Raw genomic sequence first — 23,765 nt, 5'->3', positions numbered from 1 at the left:
CAGCTAACTTTGCCCACTCCTCCATGTTCCCCGATTCCGATTCGTCCCCTCCCCCTCAGGTACACATGGTCAGTATATCCTTTGCCTGCTCTGACACCAGGCAAGAGCCATCACAAGTAGCCATTTGAGTTACTCTCTTTCACTATGGTTTTCTGTTTACCTTTCCTAGAAGAGCCTGGGGAAGTCCTCATCCCACATCCCAAGCTTGTAACTGCGGCCTCAGAAGGAGCAAAAGTCCCACCTTCATACTACTTCTCCTTCCTTCCATGCTTCATTCCATCTTTCATTAGCCCCTCCCTGGGAGCTCCTCGAGGGCCAAGTGCACCACCAGGTCCTCGGGTCATTTTGCAGCACAGCCATGATGAAAGAGAAATCGTAACAGAGTAAGGGCCACGTGGTAGACGCCAAATAAATATCTGTTCAATAAATGGCTTCCATAATTCATGATCAACAGTCTAGATGATCGAAGCTAGCCACGTCCTTCTCAGCCCTCAGGTTAGAATGGTCACTGCCTCTAGATCTGGGGCAGAGACAGAAGGAAATAATCCACTGCTTATGCTACTAGCAACTCTGGTTAAATTATTAATGGGCAAGAAGGCGGAAACTTATGGTTGAGGTGACGTTTGGAGAACGTGGCACGGATGCTAAATCTATTTCTTGCTCTTGCAGCAATTGAGCACTGGCTTTAAAACTAACTTCGCTAATTAGTTTTTCGGTGAAAGTAAAAAAAAACAGGTTTTAAATCCCCATCATGGATCAGAAGAGTGAGAATAATTTTCAGGCTTTTCACATTTGAAGCGACATTTCTTTTAAACCTTGGATCCGTTGCGTCATCAAGCAGACAGATGTGTTTTCACTTTCCCATTTAACTCTCAGTGTTGGTTAGTCCACAGAAATAAGGAAGAACATTGCCCCCCAATGTCATGCAGGTGCTCCGGCCCCGGCTGCGCAGGTCAGAGGCCCTGCTCACACGTGCGCCGAGGTGATAGGATGGAACCCGGTCTTCTTCCGGTGATGGGGCCGCGGACTCAGTCTTCCCAGAACCACGCTGTTGGTAGGTGCGTTTCACGGCAATGCATTAAAACCCATTAGACTGAATTTATTGATCCCAGAAGCATGTGCCAGCCTCACACATCCCGCAATTGTGATATTTGAAGGCTCCCTAGGTGGAGAGAAGGCGGCTACCAGCAATAACTGGAGCTGAAGGAAACAGGGGAAGGCGCAGGGCTGGGGGCTTTGCTACCTCTCCAGAGGCCTGGAACCATTGCACCGTATCAGCAGGCCCCCCGAGGTGTGACACAGGGGACTGCCAGCCATGACCCCACCAGCGCCAGAGTGAGGTGGGGAAAGAACCCAGGCTTCTTCTGAGCCAGCTGAGCTGGAATCCTGGTTCCCCTCTGGACTGGCTAGGAGATTTTCAGCAAATTTCTTGATCTCTCTGAGCTTTTTCTGGAATATGGGGCTAACATCCCCTGCCTTCCAGGATGGTCAAAAGGACTCAGTGAGATATCATATATAAAGATCTCACAAAGCACATAGAGGGCATAATTCTTTTTGGTCCCCCTGCCCACCTCCAGAGAATGAAGAGGCCTGATGAAGCACACCCATGTTATAGGGCGGTGGCAATGCAGCACAGCACCGTCAGATGGTAGAGGCAGCGCATTTTAATAGGGACAGGAAATCAGGAGAAGTCTGGAATGCGGAGCACGGCAGGGGTTTATGCTGCTGTTTGGAGAGAACCAGGGGGTAGCCCAAGGGTGATTGTTGTACTCACCGGGGCTCACTAAGACAGGGGAGGAGAGCCAAAGAGAAACAAGGGCAGTAAGAATAAACGTGCTCTCACACCTTGGCCTATGGCGAGCCCCACATCTACCGTCGGCTCCTGAAGCTGGAACGATGTGATGGCCCCATTGATAAGAGAGCTCAGGTCTCCCTGGTCAGTCCTGCACTGGCCCGACACAGAGCTTGACTTCTCCCCTGATTCCTCGTGAGGCTGTTAACCCTGAAATGCCCCTGGCCAGGGTGTTCCAAGGGTTCAACGAGAGCAGATCTGTGAAACGCACAAAGAAGCAGCTATGAGAACAGGTGAATGGAAATCTATGGCAGTGACCATTCAAAAACCGTCTGCCTCTGCCTTCCATCATGATGCCAGGCTGGAGCCGAGAATCACCCGCCTGGGCGCCTCTCCTCCACGCTGGATGCAAGAAGCCAGCCATAAGGTGACAGGTGGGAGGTGGCCTGGGTGGAGGTGGGGGACCCGCCCCCCTGAGTGACACTGTGGGGAGGGGCAGGGCTTCCTGTCCAAAATCTCTGCATCTCTCCCCATCGGGATGCATTTCTCAACGCCGGGCCAAGCGAACACTTTCACTCAGCTTCCTGCTGCTAAGCTTTTGCTTTGTGCTTTCAGCCGCTTAACTTTTGAACACCAGGCCAACCGTTTCAATGTCTGTATGTTCCCAGCATGGCTCTGTGGGAGCATTTGTGACTCTGAATGTAAAACGGGAGACTCCGTCTCACACTGGGACTCAGGAAACCGCCAACGACTGGGTCACTCAATCACCTCCATCACGAAACCCTGGGGGTCATGATGTCACTTTGATTTACCCCAAACTCAGACTTGATCATGAAAGGCCGAATAAATACATGATTGATAGTCTCTCTACATAATACAGTTGCACGCATCCTGGTAGCAGGAAAGCATTTGGACAAGGTGGCAGGTTTTTTCGCATTGAACAATTCTGACTTGCTCAGTGGTAGTACCAATAAGATATTATTTCCCTCGGGAAATTTTCTCCTGATGGTGTGTATTGAGCTTGCAGCTTTTAGACATATGCAAATTTTGAGAATTTATCTTTCTCACCTGAAGCTATTTTTGTTTGGTTTGGTTTGGCTTCACTCTGACAGTTCAGAGTGTTTATTACATTAGCTCGAGGAAATTTCGCCCCACTTTTTACACTTATGTCCTTACTCATTTTGTCATAATACTGGATGTGATCTTCCCATGGCCTCTGACCACGCCTCTGGGAGCAAGAGATGGAAGTTTCCAGGGCTGTCCTTGCCCACAATCAGATGTGAGGGTGTAAGAAGGTACCTTCGAGGATTAGTTAGAAATGCAGGTGGTTCAGTCTCAGCCTACAGAAAGCCTTCTTTTCTCAGAGGGTCATTTTTAAAGGATAACAACTGCTATTCTCCAGATAAATCTCCGAAGCTAGTAACGAAGCATCCACCATCACCTCCAAGGCACACTCAACGTCAGACAGATAACGTGTATCTCGTCAGAGAGATGAGTCAGACAGAGATACACTCTTCATTCTACATACCAAGAATACATAGGTGAAGTATCACAAAATATTCAAAACAAATTAAGAAATCAGAGATAAAGTAGATTCAGTGAATACGAGCCTCTCAAGTCCTTCAGCTATCGGTCTAAAGCAAAGTCAAACTGTAGGATGAATGCAAATCCGTCCCACTTGGACCGCTGTAGGAATTGCCCCTCATATTCAACACATGATTTGATTTGGGTGGTGCCACCGCCGAGGGAAGTTGGAATGTGAGTGAAATGTGTTTGGGAGTAGTACCCAGATTGTCAGACTTCTGGCCTCCAAGACTGTGAGAGAATAGATTTCTGTTATTTAAGCTGCCCCGTCTGTGGTATCGTGTTATGGGGCCCTAGCAAACTACTATGGTGGTCAGCTCACGCTAGGCCAGCATAACTGGAACAAACTTTATTAGACCCTTTACGTGCCAAAGGAATATTTTTTTGGTCTCAGTGATGGCAACTTTATTTTGATAGGACTATTGTTTTCATAATGTCTTGGAGATGCATATCCTTTCCATGTTCTAAAAAGATTAAGCATACATGTTATGCGCATGTGTATATTCATCCAGTAAGTTGTCTTTCATTTTTAAAAATCTTTGGGTTTTTTTTTAAATTTTCAGAAGTGAATTAAATAATTCATATATTTCCACAAAAAGGGGACCCTTGTTTACATTTTTATCATCATATTTAACAGCTCTGGTACAGTGTTACTGTCTCCTTTAAGAGTGCCAGCCAACCCCTAGCTGGTACCCCGTGCTATCAGAAATGTCTGCTTACCAGCCCTTGATGGAAAACAAAATTGCCCTCTAGCAGTGCCACGCTACCTGAAGGCAATTTGAGGAAGAGGAATCATCCCCTGCATGTGAAAATTAAGACTTGAACTCAGATCTACTGGAAATCACACGTCTCTACCTGAACCAGAGAACACATCCTGCCATCTTGGTTTCTGCTACCCAAAAGGAAGTAGGCATCTAGGCATTTGCATAAATGAAGACTCACTAAACTTGATAACTTGAGCCTCAAAGTTGATTTTATTTTAGACTTAATGATCAGGCTTCAGGATTAATTTTTAACCAATTAGTCTGTTTTTCACAGTCATGATGCCATTTTTCCTTGACTCATTGGAACAGCCTTGGTGTTGTACACTGAATAGAATTCAGTGCTGCCTTTCACACTTTCTGTCCTACCATTGTTTTGGTTTTGGTTTTTAGTTTTGTTTTGTTTTCTGGCTACAACTGATCTAAGTAAGGAGGGTCAAAAGGAGACTTTTAAAGTAATTCTATAGGAGTTTATATTATCCCTGGGAAATACATATCACGTTCCTTTAAATGGAAAAAGAATACAAAATCCGCTTAAGATTCTAAGTAATCACATTTTTAAAATCAGCTTTTTAAAGTGGGAAAATTGCAAATCTACTTTATAAAATCATTTTTTAAGCTAGAAAGAGAGAACTTCTGGCACCTTCACGGTTGAGAACTTCATGTGCCCTGAATTAGCAGGAGAGACTAAACTACCCACAGTAGGTCAGTTGGTGAGGCAGAATAAAAAGCAAAGTCTTTAAAAACAAAAAGGCTTCCTTTTCTGCAGAAAATGTGTTTGGCAGAAGATACAGATATAGACTCATGACATATATATTAAAAACAAATAATCCTGAGCACAGAAACTGAACGGAAGAGAAATACACAAAATGTCAATGTCAACAGGGTTATTTTTACAGTGGTAGGAAGTGATTTATCCTTTTTTTCTACTCTTCTATAGAAATATGTCAGTCTATTACAATGGCAAAATGTAATATAATTAATTGTTAAAATGATCAAAGAGCAAATCTGGTGCCATGGAACATGGCTACAGACAGCTGGGAAACAACCACGGTTGACAGAACCTGCTGTTACCCTGTTACCAAGGATGAGGAGTGGCCCAATTTGGGTGAAAAGTGCTCACACCAAGGCCAAAAGGCAGGCCAGCAGCAGCAGGATCTCCAGGTGAAGCCCCGGCTGGTTAATGGCCCAAGACCAGCCCTCGCCATGCTCACGTGTCATGGCGCCCAAACGGGCACCATTTTTGTAGCGTCAAGCTCATTTTGTCTTTCATCCCAGCTCGCTTTGATGTGTTCAAATGAAACGCTGAGAATTTTTAGAGCAGAGAAAGCAATGAAGAGTCTGGCTCCCCAGTCTGTCCATCTGGATAGACACACTTTGAATCCAGAGAACTTCTGGCACCTTCACAGTTGAGAACTCCGTGTGCCCTGGAATTAGCAAGAGAGACTAAACTACTTATCACAGGATATTTGGCCTGGTAGGATGAAAAAGACTGTCTTCAAATAGAAAAAAAAAAAAATAGCCTTCCTTTACTGTAGGAAGTACACTTTGCAGAGGATATCCCTATAGGACAAAAATATTAATCCTGAGCATATTAAAGAGGTAGCTAAGGAGGACTTTCATCCATCCATCCATTCATTCATTCATTCATCACTCACTCACTCATTCATTCACACAACCAACCATTAACCCCAGCTCTGTGCACGAGCCCTTAAAGCAGTGGTTCTTAGAATGTGGGCCAGGAACCAGCCACATCAGCATCGCCTGAGCACTTGTTAGAAATGCAGATTCTCAGATCAACCCCAAAAGTACTGAATTACAGTCTCCAGAGGCGCGGCCCAGCAATGTGTGTTTGAACAAGCCCTCTACCCGATTCCCAGGGCTGCTGTAGTTTGAGAACCACTGAGCTCGTGTATGGGTGTGTTACAGGAGAGTGGGGAGGATTACTGACAAGCGTTTCAAGTAAAAGAGGTAAGAACAGTGCGTGGAAGGAGCTCATCGTTCTAGGGAAGCACAGAGTGTGAGGCAGCCCCTTACCATGTGGGCAGGGCTTTCCAGAAGCTATTTCCTGGCACCAAACACCTGATTCTCTGGTGGCTGCAGTGTTTATCTCCGTGAGATTCAGTCATATTACTCTCTTAGGAGGCCAGACAATATGCGTTCTCAGTCCAATATGGTGGTGATTTCAAGAATTGTTTCCATTGGCTTCTAGGATGAACTCAATTGAAAGGGCCCAAGTAAAAATATCACTACTCTTTCTTGCTGATGTTCTCTGATCAGAATGGCTTGTGCTCGCATGACACGGCTATAGTCCGGTCCTCATGGCCCAGCGTAAGTTCGCCAAAAGGTATTCTGGATGTCTGTGGGAGATGCCATCCGACAGGTAGCTAGAGCCACATGGCTCACTTAGAACCAACACTTCCTACTTACAAGGACATCGACTCATTTCTTTATACTTAGCGGAGAAAATAGTAATTCTATGAGCCAGCCCTCCTATCAAATTTAACGGGCCTGGGCACAGCTGTGTGGGAAGAGGTCTGCCCGTGCTATGAGCCACCTCCAGGATTTCCCAGGTCATATTCTTGTTCTGCTGCAGAATCTCACATGTTTTCTGCTTCTCTGGAGAGGCTGATCCAAGGGGCGTGGCTGAGAGGTTAATGCAGCTCTGCAGCAACAGCTGTCTGCTTACTTTATTGTCTCCTAAGGGTTTAATTTTGGATCCCATCCGAATAGCCATGTTTTGGAGAGAAAGTGCAAAAACAATCCAGCTGAGGTTCCTTTCGTTGCCTCTACTGTGGGCACCCTCCTTGTAGATCCCAACCGGAGGACTGAGGTTATGTTTCCTATGACTAATGCACGTCTTTATTTAAATTCCAACACAGGAGAACCTAAGACCTACAACTAGTCACAGCAGTTGAAAATAATATAATTACTACCATGTATTGAGTGCTTGCAATATGCTAAGTATTATATTAATACTTCCTGATAGAACCTCGCAACAACTCTCTGCAGTAGATTTTATCATCCCATTTTGCAGCTGTGGAAACTGAAGCTCAGAGAGGTTAAGTCATTTGTTCAGGGTGATACAGCAAGTGAGCTGCAGGACCGGGATTTGAATTCAGGTCCCTCTGACTCTCTCATGCTCTGGTGCCTCTCTGACACACCAACAGCGAAGGGATAACACTGTGACAATCCATTCGACTGAAGAACACACGATTCTATCTTCTATAAATGCGCTCTGGCCAGGGCTCAGACAAAGCAGTCTAAACCAATGAGATTTCTTTTCAGCCTAAGATTCATTGAAGGAGAATTCACCCATAAACGATAGATTCCAGAGCAGGCAAGTAAGTTTCATCTCACTAATTCTGAATATTGATTAGTGGATGCCTGAACTGCTGTGTTGAGAAAGATTCTGAAGCCACATGGGAGCCCAGGAGCGAGGAGGGCTGTGATGCATGGGGGATACCTGGGCTGGCCTCGAGAAAGGCAGCAAAGAATCTGCTGCAACGTACTTCCTATCTCTGATGTATCCTGGATGCCAGGAGTCTTAAGCTGTAGGCTCAGGTCTTGAATTTAGATCACATGTTGAGTCAACAATTGCCATAGAAAATGAAGTATTAGGATGATGGGCTCAATAAAATGCAGTGGGATCCACAAGTTCTATGTGATGTGGGGACAATGGGACACATGGTTGATCAGATTGGAATTAATGATACAGGCATGCCTCATTTTAAGGAAACTTGACTTTGAAAACCCAAACTCATAAATTAATTAATGAGAAGATGCTTTTAAATAGTGGCATCCCACCACCAGCCCATACACATCCAGTACTTGCAAGGGGTTGTTTACCATCCTCTCTGTGGCAGAAGACGGAGGCAGGGTGAGAAGCGTAACTGTTGGAAGTCGTTCTTCATTGAAGAGCAGTCAGGTATGAGCATTTGTAAAACTGATGCTGGAGTAAAAGTCCAGGGGAACCAGGATTCAGTGTATCAAAATTTAACGTACATGACTTTTCAAGAACACATCTATCAAAAAAAGGCTTAGCTATTGATATCCTTGAAGAGAAGGAAGATGCCAGTGGACGGGGAAAGATCTTTATACCCAATTCTCACAGTTCTTTCAGTGAGGCTGATTTCACAACATACGCTCAGATGGCGTGATGCTGTGTCCTCAGTGTAACCTGGCATCTCCAGGCAGCTTTGACACACGTGGAACAACCTGCCTCTGGAATCAAATCATCACTCCAGGGACATTAGCACCAAGGGTGACCCAGGCTCGAAGGCTTTCTGAAGACCACGGGCACCTCCTAGACCCGCGTGGGGTCATCGCCTGAGATGGGCTCTTGGGGACCAGACTAGAATTTGATGCTATCTATACAAGGGTACTGGAACTAATAAGAGTCTTCTGTGACTTTGCTCAGAAGTCTGAAAGAATTGCTTGATTTTCTATCTGTTTCTGGTGATAGAACACTTTCCACTGTTAAAACTATGCAGGAGTCACTGTTCCCTGATTAAAGAAATAATGTCATATTGAGAACATCTTGTACAATCACAATAATTTGGGGCACTGCTTATATTTAATGAGCTTTCAAAGGACATCTGCAATGTACTTTACCACCAGAAGACGAGGTGACCAAATGGCACACATCAGAGTTTGAAGGCCTGCAAAGCTAATCTGACATTTCATTCTCATTGGCATTAACTTGACAGAAGCAGCTCTCTTCTGGGCGGCAGCGGTGGTTCATAACATCCTGCATGTACCCAGTGGGTCACTGAAGTAACCCTGTGAGCCAGCACCACACAGGGCCAGTCAAGTCTCATGGAGCGAGTAGATGCCTTAGGCTGGGAAGTATGGAAAGAAAGCTGAGGCCATCCATCGCTAGACAGCGCCTGTCTCTCCTACTCATCCGGAAGAATAAACTTACAGGAAGTATATATACTTACAGAAATTAATCCGTACCCTATGCAGTCTGGTACGACATAACCAAGAAGCATTAGGTTGACAAAAATCCCACTTGGTCCACAAAAGTCCTTATGTATCCTCCTCCCTCACAACCTCTCCTTTCCTCTTCATCTTCCCTCCACGTTTCTAGCCAAAGGTCACAAAAACCTGCCTCTTGACAGAGCCTTTACTATGACCCATGGTGAGAAATACACTTCACACCACAACCGAGTACACATATCCACAAAAATATTGCTGAAACAAAAGACTCATGAAACAATAGTTACCCTTACTTGATAGAATGCACTCTCATGTGTTCTACCTGATTTCGTGTTTTGAAAAATGCTGGAAGTCAGTTTGGAACATCAGAGAAAGTTCTCTGAGGATGGAAATGGGCTCTGTCTACACTGTCCAAGCAGAGACCACGAGCCACAAGGGGCTATTGAGCACTTAAACTGTGCTGGTGTAACTGTAGGACTCAATTTAAAATTTTGTTTGAAGTTAAATTTAAATAGCCATAAGGATAGCCTACATCCAACGGCTATCATCCTGGATATTTCAGCTTTAGAAAACTGTTTGGTAGTATTCTCTAAAAATAAACATGCCTCAACCCTCAGACCCAGCAATTCCAGTCCTAGGAATATACCCAAGGAAAAATGAGTGAATATGTCCACCAAAGGACTTGTAAAATCACAGCACAAAACTGGAAATAAACCAAATGTTCAACTGTAGAATTAATTCCTTAAAGTGAAGTGTATTCATACAATAAACTACCGCATGGCTATAAAAAATGAACTACTGCCATATGAACATAACATTCGGGTGAAAGAAGCCAGATAAAAGAGTATAATTGTATGATTCTACTTATATGATGACTAAGAATAGCCAAGACTAACCTGTGGTCATAGAAGTCAAAACAGTGGTTGTCTCTAGGGAAGTGGGTGAGTATTTACTTGGATGTCACAGGAGGGAACCTCCCGGGTTGCAGGAGATGTTCTGTATCTTGATTTGGGTATTGGTTTTATGCACATATACATATATTTTAAAATTTCTGAGCTATACATTTAAGATTTATGTACGTGGTTGTATACATTATACTTCAATCAAAAGGTTTTTAAAGAATGCTGGTTCTCAGCCTAAGTTGATCTCTTGGTCCTCTGCTGGGTCAGGACCTACAGTTTGAAGAACAGTGCTGACACAGATGTACCTGGCGGCCCCTCTAGCACAGGATCCCCTCACAGAAAGGAAGGGCAGGAGTATTAAAGGGTGTTTTCTTATTCCAGCCTGGATTTCTTTCGGTTTTCTCCCAGGCTCTCATTGTTCCCACATTTTGACATCTTTCTAGGTTTGGGTAGAAGAGCTGATATAAATGTATATGAAATCAAATCAATTCACCCATTACCTGCACGCCTTTCCCTCTTTATTGTATCTGGTCCCTCTGTTCTGCTTCCCCCGCCTTTATTTGTTTGCATGGTCCCTGGATGCCATGGTGAGAATCAAGGAGGTAAATGCAGCAATAAGAAAGGTGCTCTGTAGTCATGAGCCAGCATTTTATTTCCCCTTCTCCTCTCCCTGTTGCCAGGAGAAGGCCACTCACGTGCAGACAGCGAGTGCCCTCCCCCACACACCTGCAGACACACCCGGGCTAGTGGCAGGAAACGCTGTCCTCCCCACCGAGCCAGAGGGGCAGGGGGTCTGCACCACCCTGGCCTAATAGCCGGTGTTCTGCCTGGCACTGCCCACTTGCTTACTGAGGACCAAGGAGACTGGATACCCCAGTGCTACGAGAGGCACACGGCCACCTGGAGAAGCCAGAGCAGAAATGCCACAAAGCGGCTGCCCAAGAACACACTGGGATGGGAGGTGCCGGGGAGGACATAGCAACTAGCAGGGGAGCGTCTCAAGGACCAAAGGGAAAAGAAGCTGGGATGTAGAAACTAGGTGGGAAATGGGAGACTTGTAGGAACGGAGCCCCAGGAAAACGGGACTGAGCCGTGAATGGGAGAGGGGTTTGGGCACATGCACATGGTCTGAGACCACATGAAAAAATGAGGGAGCTAGTTGGGGGTCAGCAAGGAGAACTGAGATTTATTGAACGCCTACTGTGTGTAGATTCTTTAACACTTGTGATCTCATTTAGTCCTCACAGTCACCCTGTGGATAGGTGGCATTCTACCCACTATACAGATGAGGAAGTTGAGGCTTATTTATGCTGGAGAACTTGGCCAAGTTGCACAGCTAAGACAAGAACTGATGCTGTGCAGTTGTGAAGTCCATGCTCCTTCCACTCTATTGAGTGAGCGACCCTCCGGCCAAAGCAGTGACCGTCTCCTCCCCGGACCCTCTCCTTCCAGCCCTGCCTCCTCAGATCACAAGGAGGCCTTTGCACTAGGGAAGTGGTGATTCTTTAAAGAGTAAGACAAGCTCCATTATGTTTGGGTGACAAGAGATGATCTTGTGTTGCTCAGGGTGATCAAAAGCATGTTACTCCAGCAACTTCAGACCAAAGACGATTTCTCGGCCCCTGGAAGCTCATTCTAGCCGCCAAACATCCCAAAGGATTCTAGTGCACTACAAAGAGGCCTGAGAGTCTTGTTCAATGTGGAAGGGTCTCTGGGAGAGTGGTCTGAGAAGTTCCCCGTCCATCCTGAAGGGTACCCAGGAAGGCGGAGCAAGTTCCTCTTCCAAGGTTTCCCGGAGACTTCCAAACCAAATCGTGCTAAACCTTGATGCCTCGAACCTTCCATCGTTCACTGGAATTTCCAAAGTAAACACGGAACCAAGAGAGTCCCTGCTTCTTCCAGGATGCAGGCACACTAATTTGGTCCAGTGCTGGCAACAGTGACATTGTCCAGTGTTTGGTGATTTTGAGTCCAGATTCGGGTTCAACTAATGCTTATTAAGACCCACCAGGTGCCAGATGTACTCACTTGTATTATCTCGTTTCATTCGTCCAATAGCCTGGAAAGAACATGTGATTATCCGCCTTTTGCAGATGATAAAGAAGAGAGACTGAGAGACCTGTCCAACGTCAAACCACTCGTAAGTGGCAGGATTGGCATTCAAGTCCAGGATCTCCAGCCATAAGTTCCCAGCCCGTTCCACCATGTTGCTCAGCTTCACATGGGGTGTCCAGCTGAGGGGCTTCCACTATGTCATCATGGTCCTTAATTACCAGGCACTACAAAGCTCGTGATAGCCTCATAAAGGAAGGAGAAAATGCATTCACCTCACTAAGAGTTCAAGTGTGAAGACAGCTTATAATTACTCCCAGAGTGTAATTAGTGTGGGCCCGTCCTGAGCATGGCTCTCAGCCCAAACAGTAAATCTCTGATGTATTTCAGCTTCTTGATAAGGATACAAATGGTTAAATACATAAAGTTCACCCCATGTTATTCCTCAGTCTTTTGAGATCAGCCCCACAGAATCTGTAATATTAAAGGGTTATGTTTAGGATCACTTCACTCCTGCCGAGTGTCTTGGGGTTCCAAGAGATGGCAACTTGAGTAGTATTCTAGTCCCTTAAATTGAAAGACAGTGGATTTTAATAAACTTTTGAAAAGGGAGTCAGAATATATAGATAGATAGATAGATATCAAGCATATATATATGCTTGATCCCTATCTGAAAAGCTTTGTAAAATAATAAAACTCAAATTATTAAAGTACTAACTGAACTTCAGTGTTTTCATCTCAATTTTCTCTAGAGCATCTGGCAACCAGATGACAAGATTTTCCAGTTTTGTTCAACGTATGGGGTAGATAATTTACCAGGACACAAATTAAATCTGCCCCAGCAATACGGTTGTCTAGGTTTTATGGTCAAGCCTGACCTTCCTGAAATGTGTTGAAAGATGGTGAACACCTCTTTTGTAAAATCTCACAGACTCCAACAGGCCCTAAATCATCACATCCAGCAAACTGGTGATCATGAGACAGATGATTAACAAAGCTGGGAGTGAATGCAAACATTACTCCCTCTTAGCCAATAAGCAATTGTTCCATAAGAATTGGAGTTAAACATTTCATTCACCACACTAGAGGGGAAGCTTTAAATATGTATCTTTAAATATTGATATATTTAAATATATTTAATTCATAATCAAATATCTTAATTCAGTATAATTTCATTTATATCTTTATAAATATTTAAATATATAAATGCTCTTACATATATACTATATTATATATTATTATTATATAATGATATAAAATGCCAGCACAGGGATTTATCATGGGAACTTCCAGTAGTTTCATGAAGTCAAAACCAATGACCTATTTACGGTAATGGCAGTTAAACTATGCAGAACAAAGAAAACTTGAATTCATTTAGGTAAAACAAACCCCCCAAAAGCTTTTCATTTCCCCTTTAAAATTCAATCAGTAAAGACTTATCATGCAGAATGTTGACAGTAGAATTTCGTGGTGTTTGCCATTCTTAAAGCTAGGCTGATATAGTTAAAATCTTTTAAGAACGTAATCCAAAAGGCTGCCACCTGATCGTGTAAAGGTTCTGGGTTCTCATCATTCTTACCTGGTTACACTTTGGTTTTCAGTGGCGTGGTTGACACTGCCAGTTCACGGTGATGTTTGTAGCATGCATGGGGAGTGAGAATGGGAGAAGAAGAAGGACGATGAGACTAAATGAACTTGGCATCAATGATAACTGTAGATCTTAGAAAAATGTTTTCTTTGCCAAGGAAAGGGAAGCTATTAAACTGACTAGATCTCATATAGAGCGTCGACCATCAACACTGAAGCAGGGCAGTGCAGCTCCAATCAGTTGGGAAACCAAGGTGGTCGCTACTAATGAGAACAATATAGCTCAATGTCAGGAACATGGTATCAGATCCAAGGCCACAGTCACAGGCAGTGTTAAGCCCTTCCAGCAGTCAGTGAACAATGATGCCTATGGAGGCTTCACGTGAACCACGTCCAGCAGAGGGTCCAGGACTGATTTTAACAATTACTTCCATATTCACAGGGCTTAACAAAGTCAGGACCTTCCTGTTCTGATCCAAATATCCTTTTCTTCAATTCATCATCTCCAACATTATTAAAGCAAGACTGGGAAGAGGCAGGTTAGCAATGAATATTGCATCCCTTTCTATGGGCATCCTCAAAGGTCTGGTGAAGCCTTTTTCTTTCTAAAGTGGAAAAGAGCTTCTCAAAAATTAAAGATTTTTAAAAATTCATGTGAAGGCGAAGGATGGACTGAGATGAGGAAGTAGCTATCTTGGTAAGTGACACAGACTAAATCTCTACAAGACCATCCACAGGATGGAAAAGAAGAAATTAAATCTTCCAGATGTTTTATCTGCGTAACATGAAAAACTTCTTTGATTGAATTTTTCACTTTCATTTGATGTTGTATACACAAAGTCAAAGATAGGAAAATATGAGAAGAAAATGAAAGGTGTGTAGAAAGGCATCATCAAAAATGCTTTTTTGATGCTAATAAAGTTCCCCTTTAATGTTTTAGAGTTTTCTCCCAAGCAAGACTTGATGGGTTTTATACTTATATAGGACATATATTAGCACAATTTGGGGCCTTTGGGAGCTGTTGATCTCAGTGTCTAAAAATCAAAGAGGAGAGAGCCACACACTAAATTTTGGAATGTCCTCATCATAAAAAGCTTGTTCCTGGTGGTTATTTTATCTTGGTTGTTAAACCAAAGTAGAAGCTAATGCAGGAAAACTATGATTACAGAGGGAATATCATAAAATCCGAGGAAATGCACTTAACAAAGGCAGCACAAGTAGGAAAATAGAAACAACTCTGATGGCCTTGAAAGGGCTGTTGCTTTGAGACATTGAAGAGAAATGTGGATGCCAGGCTGGGGAGCAGGTATTTATTTGATTAAGCACCGAGGAGCCATCAATATTTATTTATTTATTTATTTATTTTAAAGGAATTCCTTTATTTTTATTATTTATTTATTTATTTATTTTTGGCTGTGTTGGGTCTTCGTTTCTGTGCAAGGGCTTTCTCTAGTTGCGGCAAGCGGGGGCCAATCTTCATCGCGGTGCGCGGGCCTCTCACTATCGCTTCCTCTCTTGTTGCGGAGTACAAGCTCCAGACACGCAGGCTCAGTAGTTGTGGCTTACGGGCCTAGTTGCTCCGCGGCATGTGGGATCTTCCCAGACCAGGGCTCGAACCCGTGTCCCCTGCATTGGCAGGCAGATTCTCAACCACTGCGCCACCAGGGAAGCCCAATATTTATTTTTAATTTTTTGTTTATTAGTTGCCAACAACAGAATCCACTCTGCCTAGTCCAAGCTGAAAGAGAATTTCCACACGATATTAGGTAGCTTACAGAAACTTCAGGTGAGCTAAACAGTTTGGCTCTGAAGCCAGGAAACAGGAGCTACTGTCATGAAAACACATCCCACCTTCACTCCTGAAGATCCAACCTCCCACATGCATTTACAGAAGAATGGATTCCTGAAATCATAAACGTGAGCCTTAGCTGCAAGGGAGTCTGAGATGTGCAGTTTCTATGTTAGGAAGACATTAGCCCAAAATATGGGAGGATGTTCAGTGACATTGGGCAGCTTCTACTGACAAATGTCCACTACAGCATGGAGATGATTATAGCTGTACTTTAGGAAAATTAATTCTGCATGATTTGTGGACAAGGATTGGTGTGGGAAAAGGCTGGACAAGGGAGAAGCCTGTTGCAATTGTCAAAGGAAGCAGTGATAAGGTATTTCACTATCATGTTTGTTAGTGGTGGGAACCGGGGGGTGGGGGTGGGGGGTTCTGAATCACTAAAGAGAGAGAATTGACAACATTCACAATGATAATGTTACTGAACCAAACTTGGGTCCTCTTGACATTACACAGTAAAGCCCATCTACTGACACCCGGTGTGGTAAAGGAAAGTGAAGCATTTATTGCCGGTGCCAAGCAAGGAGTCCAGGCAGCTAGTGCTTAAAAGACCTGAACTTCCTGAAGGCTTTCAGGGAAAGGTTTTTAAAGACAGGGTGAGGGAGGAGGGTTGTGGGGTGTGTTATCAGCTCGTGGACATTCTTCTGATTGGTTGGTTGTGAGGTAATCAGGAGTCAACATCATCAACCTTCTGGTTCCAACCGGTCTGGGGTCTACGTGCTTGTGGGCAGCACACAGTTAACTTCTTCCACATGGTGGGGATTCTAGTATCTGCAAAGAGCTCAAAGGACATGGCTCAGAATATTATCTACAGTCCTTGAGGTGGAACTAAAGGTCTTTGACCTTGTTTAATGGCTAAAGTATTATTATTTTGTCTTGTTTGACTGTTTTCCTTTCTTTTCGCATTTTCTCACTTCTCTGATTAAATTTACTCTTTGGAATTTGGGACAGGCCTGGGAGGCTAGAGTTTTCCTACAAACAAGAGGCAGGCGGAGGACATGAGGGGCTCTCTTTCCCATAGGGTCCTGCTTGGTTACAAGAGTTGATGCCATCAGCAGAAACAAGGGAATCAAGAGGAGGTGGCATTCCAAAGGGGAGGGTGGAGTCCAGAGTGGGACACATTCAATTTGGGGGACAGCAAGATACCCACTGGTGGACAAATCCAGCAGGTGTTGGAAAGGTAGATCTGGAGTCCAGAGAGAAGCATCCGGCCACAGGTGTTAGAGTCACCCACAGACAGATGAGAGGTGAAAAAATAGGACTGGGAGGGTGTAGTTCAATCTTAGGGTTTTCATTCCTTTTGAAAATTGGTTTCTTTTTTGTGCCAATGTTCCTGGTTTTCTGCCGAAGTGATTTAAGGATACCTTAAACCAGAGACTTTTTTTCCCCCAGCAAAAAAAGGACGAGTTGAAGTTTTGCTCTTATCCAGAGAACACATTCCTTTCTGTTTCGAGGAACTTATCACCTGTCTTCAAACGATTCCCCTATCCTTTAGAGAACTATGTCTAGGGGGTTTGAAGACTTAATTGCATGTGTCCAAGTGACGGGATGTATCATAAACAAGGAAAACCCAGACTTGTTTTTATTACAGTCATTTTTTCACCTGGTTTGAGAAGAAACTAATGTCACGGTTGATGGATCAGAAGAGTCTACATCACAAAAGAGAAAGTTTCCGAATCTCCAACCTGAATAAGCCTCTCTCTGAAAGGGGAAGGAGGGGCTTGTTTCCAAGTATTTAAGCGCCCTGAGAGCTCACAGCACGGCCCTCACTGGCCCACATTTCCATCCTCCAGTCTCCTAACAATGCGCCTTCTCTGAGGCCCCAGAGAAAGAGACCCTCTGGAAAGTGAATGGGAGGCTTGTTACCCACCAAGAGTAAACGAAGAAGTTAGGACCAGCATTTTCTTTTACATCAAGGGACCCTTTTGTTTTGAAGGACAAAACTGTCTCAGAGCAGCCCGATTCTCCCTGGGGAAGGGGCCTCACCACCTGTTCCATTCCGAGCAGGACCGCAGGACCTCCCCTCCACACTGGCCAGGGTCAGGGACCCCAACACCCCGGAAGGACCCAGAAGCTGCACCACCCTAGGAAGTGGGGTCCAATCAGCCGCTCTGGACCAGTGAATGGGCATGATGTCCCAGGTGCCCTCCTTCCTTCTGAGAACTCACCTTCTGACGTGGGACCCTCTCAGAGGATAATGGGGAGACAACCTTCACACACACACACACACACACACACTCACACACACATGGATGCCCTGCTACGCAACCAACCCTCCCACCGGGCCATCTGTCTTCTGTCAAGTAAGAGGGTCTGCAGTTGCCCCGTGCTGAGACCAGCAGGTGCCTGCTTCTCTCTGGCAAACCATCCAGCCCTTTCCATGTTAAGTCGTGAATAGTTGAGTCAGTCTTCAGAACTCTGTCTTCCCAGAGAGCCTCGGGAGAATCAGGACATTCTTATTTAATATCTTGGAGCATCACAAATGTGCTTTTTCTTCTGAACAGTGACTAACATTGTTCCTGAGACAGAAAGAGTCTTTCCCCCAACTAGAAAGACACAATAGGATAGCTCAGGCAGGGCAGGGCCGGGCTGGGGGCTTCCTTCAGGAGATCGGATGACTGAAGAGGGTCAGGACCAGCATTTCTGCTCTGGTTAAACTTAAGTTTTATGCTGTCTCTGTGAGGGGGGGCATTCTGCTGTCAAAGCCTTGACAGATGGTTCTAGATGGGGCAACGGATGATGAAAGGGAAAAGCAAAGACTTGCTCGGCACAGCTTACATTCCTCAAGTGTTCACTTGGGCTTTAGATTTTGCAACTGTAATTGTAGAGGCCATCTTGAAGGACCAGGAAGACACAGAAAGAGGTACTGTGGACTCGGTGATCCAAGCAGAAGGCAAGTGCTGAGGCGGGGGATTGCACAAGGAACAAGCAGTCAGCGCCCGATGACTCGGCGTGGATTCTTCTCCTTCCCATCTGGTACATATTCTCACACAGACTTTCTGGAGGCCTCTAGGGGCCCCTGTAGTGGCTGCATTAACTCCTTGGCCCTGACAGTGTCCCGAGGCACTTGGGACTGAGTCTCACTCACAGTGCTTCCATCTAGCTGAGCCGTGATGGAAAAAAAATGTGATGTTGCTGCCGAAACCTCCCAAGTCTCCCAGCAGCAGCAATAAATCCAGGGTCAGCTTTTCTGCCCCTTAGGCACTAAGCCAGCTACAGGAAGTGAGTGTAAATGATTTTATATGTCTCTCGGTTCTGCAGATAATGAAATGTATCCCAGATCTGCTCGGCTGCACCGTCAGAGGAAAGTCAAGATTAAAAAGAGGACCCAGGGCTTCCCTGGTGGCACAGTGGTTAAGAATCTGCCTGCCAATGCAGGGGACACGGGTTTGAGCCCCGGCCCAGGACGATCCCACATGCCGTGGAGCAATGAAGCCCGTGCGCCACAATTACTGAGCCTGCGCTCTAGAGCCCGCGTGCCACAACTACTGAGCCCGCGCGCCTAGAGCCTGTGCTCCGCAACAAGAGAAGCCACCGCAATGAGAAGCCCGCGCACCGCTACGAAGAGTAGCCCCCGCTCGCTGCAACTAAAGAAAGCCCGTGCGCAACAACGAAGACCCAACACAGCCAAAAATAAATAAATAAATGTATAAAAAAATAAAAATAAAAAAATAAAAAGAGGACCCAAAGTGTCAAACTCTGAGTTGTCAGCTTGCCGAAGGATTGTCTAGGACAAGAAAGAAAGAGGGAAGTCTGAGGGACTCTAGGACAGAACTGGGGGTGGTGCCCCCCTGCTGCTCCCTGCCACACTCCAGCCAGGGTTGCACAAAGATGTCATTTACCCTCCAGCCACTGCACAAACATCTTTTCATGGGTGGTCCGATCCAGTCCATGGGTGGAGGGGGAGAGAATAAGACAGAGGACAGGATGACTTGAGCCCAATGACCTTTTACCTTATCACATATTTGAGGGTGGTCTGGTTCTCACTGGGCTTCAGAAAAACCTCGGTGGTCCCCTTCCCCTCGGGAGGTCTTGCCTTCTTGCTGGGATTGGCTGAAAGCTTTGCCTTCGTACCTGTCCTTCTCCCTCTGACAGGCGGCCGACGACAGCATCCTCACATCTGGAGACATGTTTACAGACCACAGACCACGTATGTCTCTGATAGCCCTCACCGCAGCCCAGTGACTACTTATTATTGCCCTCATGTTCTCAATGTGGAAACTGAGGTCCAGAGAGGTGAAGAGACTGGTCCAACATCATTCCATCTAAGGAAAGATGACTAGGATCTAGCATTTACTGGGCACCTACTACCTTCTAGATAAGTGCTTTACTTGGATTTATGATTTCTTCCTTGTAACAGCCCAGAGTTGCAGGGATATTACTGCACCCAATTTACAGATGGGGAAGTTGAGGCGCACAGAGCACTCATGCACCTTGCCCATGGGCTCAGCCTGCATGGGATGTCAGGATCATGTGAATTAGGCAGTCGGGCTCCCAAGCCTTGCCTCTTCATCCCAGGGTATTTTGCTGCTCCCACCACCAGAATCCTAGACCACCTTTCCCACGACACCGGGGACCTCGTTGAAATGCAGATTCTGATCCCACAGGTCTAGGATATGGTCCAAGGTTCTGCATTTTTTAACAAGTTCTCAGATGACATTGATGCTGCTGACCCGCAGACCCCGCCGTGAGTAACGACGCTCTGTTCTACCGCTACTGCTTATTATCCGACTGCCAAAATCCATGTATTTATCTCTAATACCATAATCCATGACCTCCTCCCATATACACTACTGCCATGCCTACTCCTAAATGTACCTTTTTCTTCAGATCTGACCTATTCTATGGTTGCATCGATTAGAACAATGGTCCTTTATCAAGCAGGAAGAAAACACTCATTTGGGAAGCTCTTTCAACACAATGCTCTCACCTCAATTGCAGACCTTCTAATTCAGTGTATCAGGAGTGGGGCAAGGGTTAGCACGGAGTTGTTCTCTGCCCCTTCCAGTATAAATCAGTCCATCCTTTCTTTTACCAACACCGAAGTAATCTACATAACGAGACCCAGGAAAATGGGCTAGCCAAATCAGAGTTCTCCTGGGTGGTGAATACTTATCCTGAAAATTTGTTCTTCCCCACCACACCTGGATAGGTTGACTTCTCTGCCAATCACACAGTGTCCATGCACGGGATTGGCTCTCCTGCCTCCACCCCACCCCCAGTGACGCAACTTCCTAACCACAGAATTCATTCTCCTGCTACTTGTCTGCTTGGCTGGCAAGCGCGAGTCTGAGCCTGAGCACTTCGGATCTCACAAGTGTAAGACTGAAGGAGCGTCGATGTTTTTCTCTCTCCCCAAACGTCCTGAGCCCAGTAGTCTAGCCCTTCTGAGCCTTGGCTGAGAAAGAAGAACTCTTTAAGAAGAGTCCTTTCACTTTAAGGATTTTCAAAGACCAGTTCCCTGTGGGATTACATTTCCTCCTGACTTTTTTCTACAATTCCAAAGAAAGCCTCACATTGAGAAAAACTAGAAAGGCATGATTCAGTGTTGTCAATGCTCTCAGGATCCCTCCTTCCAAGGTCTTTGTTAATTGTACCCAGTATCTATAGTGATAAATTTAAAGACACACGAAACAGCGGATCTGAAAGACACTGGACTATTGTATTGTCCCATTAAGTTGAAACAATGCAACAGAGTCTTGAGCCTGTTTCCAGGGCAACTGAAAATGCCAGTCACATTCAGGTGGGCTTTCTGATGAATTTTTCAAATAGAGTTTCACATACTTTCTTAATTAAAGATGGGAAAGTTAACGTATAAGTATTTAGATAAAATTACAAACACTTTGAACTGAAAAATATCGATATATCTTTGCTTTCGTCCCAAATTTTCTTTTTTGGTATTTGGTTGATTTGTGGCAAAATAAGATTTCTCATATCAGGAGAAAAAAAGACTAAATGGAAAACCCCAAAGCAACATATTAGCAAAAGAAAATTTTTTACTTAAAAAAAATCTAGCTTAGTATTTAAATATGGCAACATAGTATAATCTGTGGGCTTCTGACATGTGATCTTCAAATCTCTCTCTATGGCCAAACTTTGCTTGGACATCAGGCCTGGACCTTTTAAGAAGGCTGAGGCAATCAAATGCAAGTTATGCGTTCTTATGTGGAATCTAAAAAAAAAAAGGGTTCAAATGAACTTATTTACAAAACAGAAGTAGAGTCAGGGATGTAGAAAACAAACTTATAGTTAACAGGGGATGGGGCGGAGGGATAAATTGGGAGATTGGGATTGACATATACACACTACTGTAGATAAAAGAGATAACTAATAAGAACCTGCTGTATAGCACAGGGAACTCTACTCAATACTCTGTAATGGCCTATATGGGAAAAGAATCTAAAAAACATAAAAAACAAAAAGAGTGGATATATGTACCTGTATAACTGATTCACTTTGCTGTACACCTGAAACTAACACAACATCGTAAATCAACTATACTCCAATAAAAATTTAAAAAGTAAATAAAGAAAAAATACAGCTGTAGGCAAAGGGTCCCAAACTGTGGGCTGAGGGGAAGCTGCCTGTGTGTCCCACTGGACACTCTGCCCTCATTGTCTCCATCCGGCCTTGTCCGTCTCTGGCCCCAGTTGGTCCTCTGCACTCAGCTTTGATTCCTTGCGATCACCTCTCGAGCTTGACCACCCATTTTGGCAGCATTTTTCTTGGCTGACCTCAGCATTCTCCTTTGGATAAGATTTTAAATCTTTGCTCTCTAGACACATTTATAACAACTAGGAATACAAAATTCTAGAACTATGCACTCCAATGTGGTAGCCACTAGCCACATGTGGCTATTTAAATCATTTAAAACTAAATAAAATATAAACACCCAATTCCTCAGTCACAATAGCCACATTCCTTTTACTGCAGAAAATTCTACCAAACAGTGTTGATTTAGAGACATTCCTACTCATATCCCAACCCTAAGGGGTGACCAACCTGACTTTGGCATCTTCCCCAAATTCCCCCAATCCAAGTAATGTGAAACTGAAATCACTGAATCTGGAATAATCCTGTTAGTATTCGCTGAAGAGAATTCCAGGAGTGGTTCACAATTCTTTCAGATGACTCCAGAATACCTATAGTGCAAACTTTGACTATCTGGATCTCCAAAAAGTCACAAACACTGGGAACTGGATCATCAGTGAAGATTTAGGTTGAGGAACTCAGAGCAGCATGGAAAAGAGGAGTCTAGAAACAGTAGAATTCCACCTTCATTACAACACATTTGGACAGAGCGAGACTATATTAGTTTCTTTATTTGGCAAGATGCCTGACATTCCACCATTAGAGCTTCATTCCTTTGGGCTTTACAGGTATCTTCTTTAGTCTCCATACTGGGACAAGGTGCATGGGCTACACCGGTGGGCAGGAGAGAAAAAGACAGATCTGTAGGGTAATTAGAGTATTTGTTGATGCTCTCCCTTGACTTACCACTGCCTCGAAATAACCCTGTAGGTGAGAGAGAGCAAGAATGAGGCTCCGGAGTGCCCCATCATATATCATATATCACAAATGAGAAATCATTTTAAAATATAAACTACAGTATTATATATCCAGCACAGTGCTGGACCCATAGATGTTCAACACATACCTGATGGGCTAATTATAGATAATCAATTTTAAGAATAGTTTTAAGACTACTTTAGCATTTGAATCACTCTGAAGCATATTCATCCATCATGAATTTAAAATTAATTTTTTAAGTACACAAAGCAAGTTTTCTCATGTATTTTTGGTCTAATGAGCAAAAATCATCCCTTCCACATTCCCCACCCCCTACAAGACTTCCTTTTCTTCACTCATTTGGTTATTGATTCATTATTCAACAGCTATTTTGTGTACCTGCTCAAGCATTGTCCAGTCTCTGCAAAGGATAGAAAAGTTGACGAACATTCCTTGGTCTAGAAGCTTGACAGGTGACTGTGAGTCCCAGCTAGGACCCACAACTTGTAGAATACAAGATTCTTGCCTTTGCTATCTCTGATCTGTATCCTCTTTCCCATGTTTCAGAATCTCAGTCCATCCACTAGAATTTATCTTCGGTGCCTAATTGAGGAAATCCTAAATAGTAGTGTTTACACCAGATCGAACTTTCTCTTTTAGGTAAAAAACCAGAGTTTGCCTCCAGGACTAATATGACGGCTCTTCTGGAATCCAGGCTCCTTCTGTCCTCTTGTTTCACCAGCCTTACTCCATCATTTCATGATCTAAAAATCTACATTCCAAGTGAC

Source organism: Balaenoptera musculus, chromosome 18 (assembly GCF_009873245.2).
Source record: "Balaenoptera musculus isolate JJ_BM4_2016_0621 chromosome 18, mBalMus1.pri.v3, whole genome shotgun sequence".
NCBI lineage: Eukaryota > Metazoa > Chordata > Mammalia > Artiodactyla > Balaenopteridae > Balaenoptera > Balaenoptera musculus.
Note: the sequence above shows the minus strand (reverse complement) of the source record.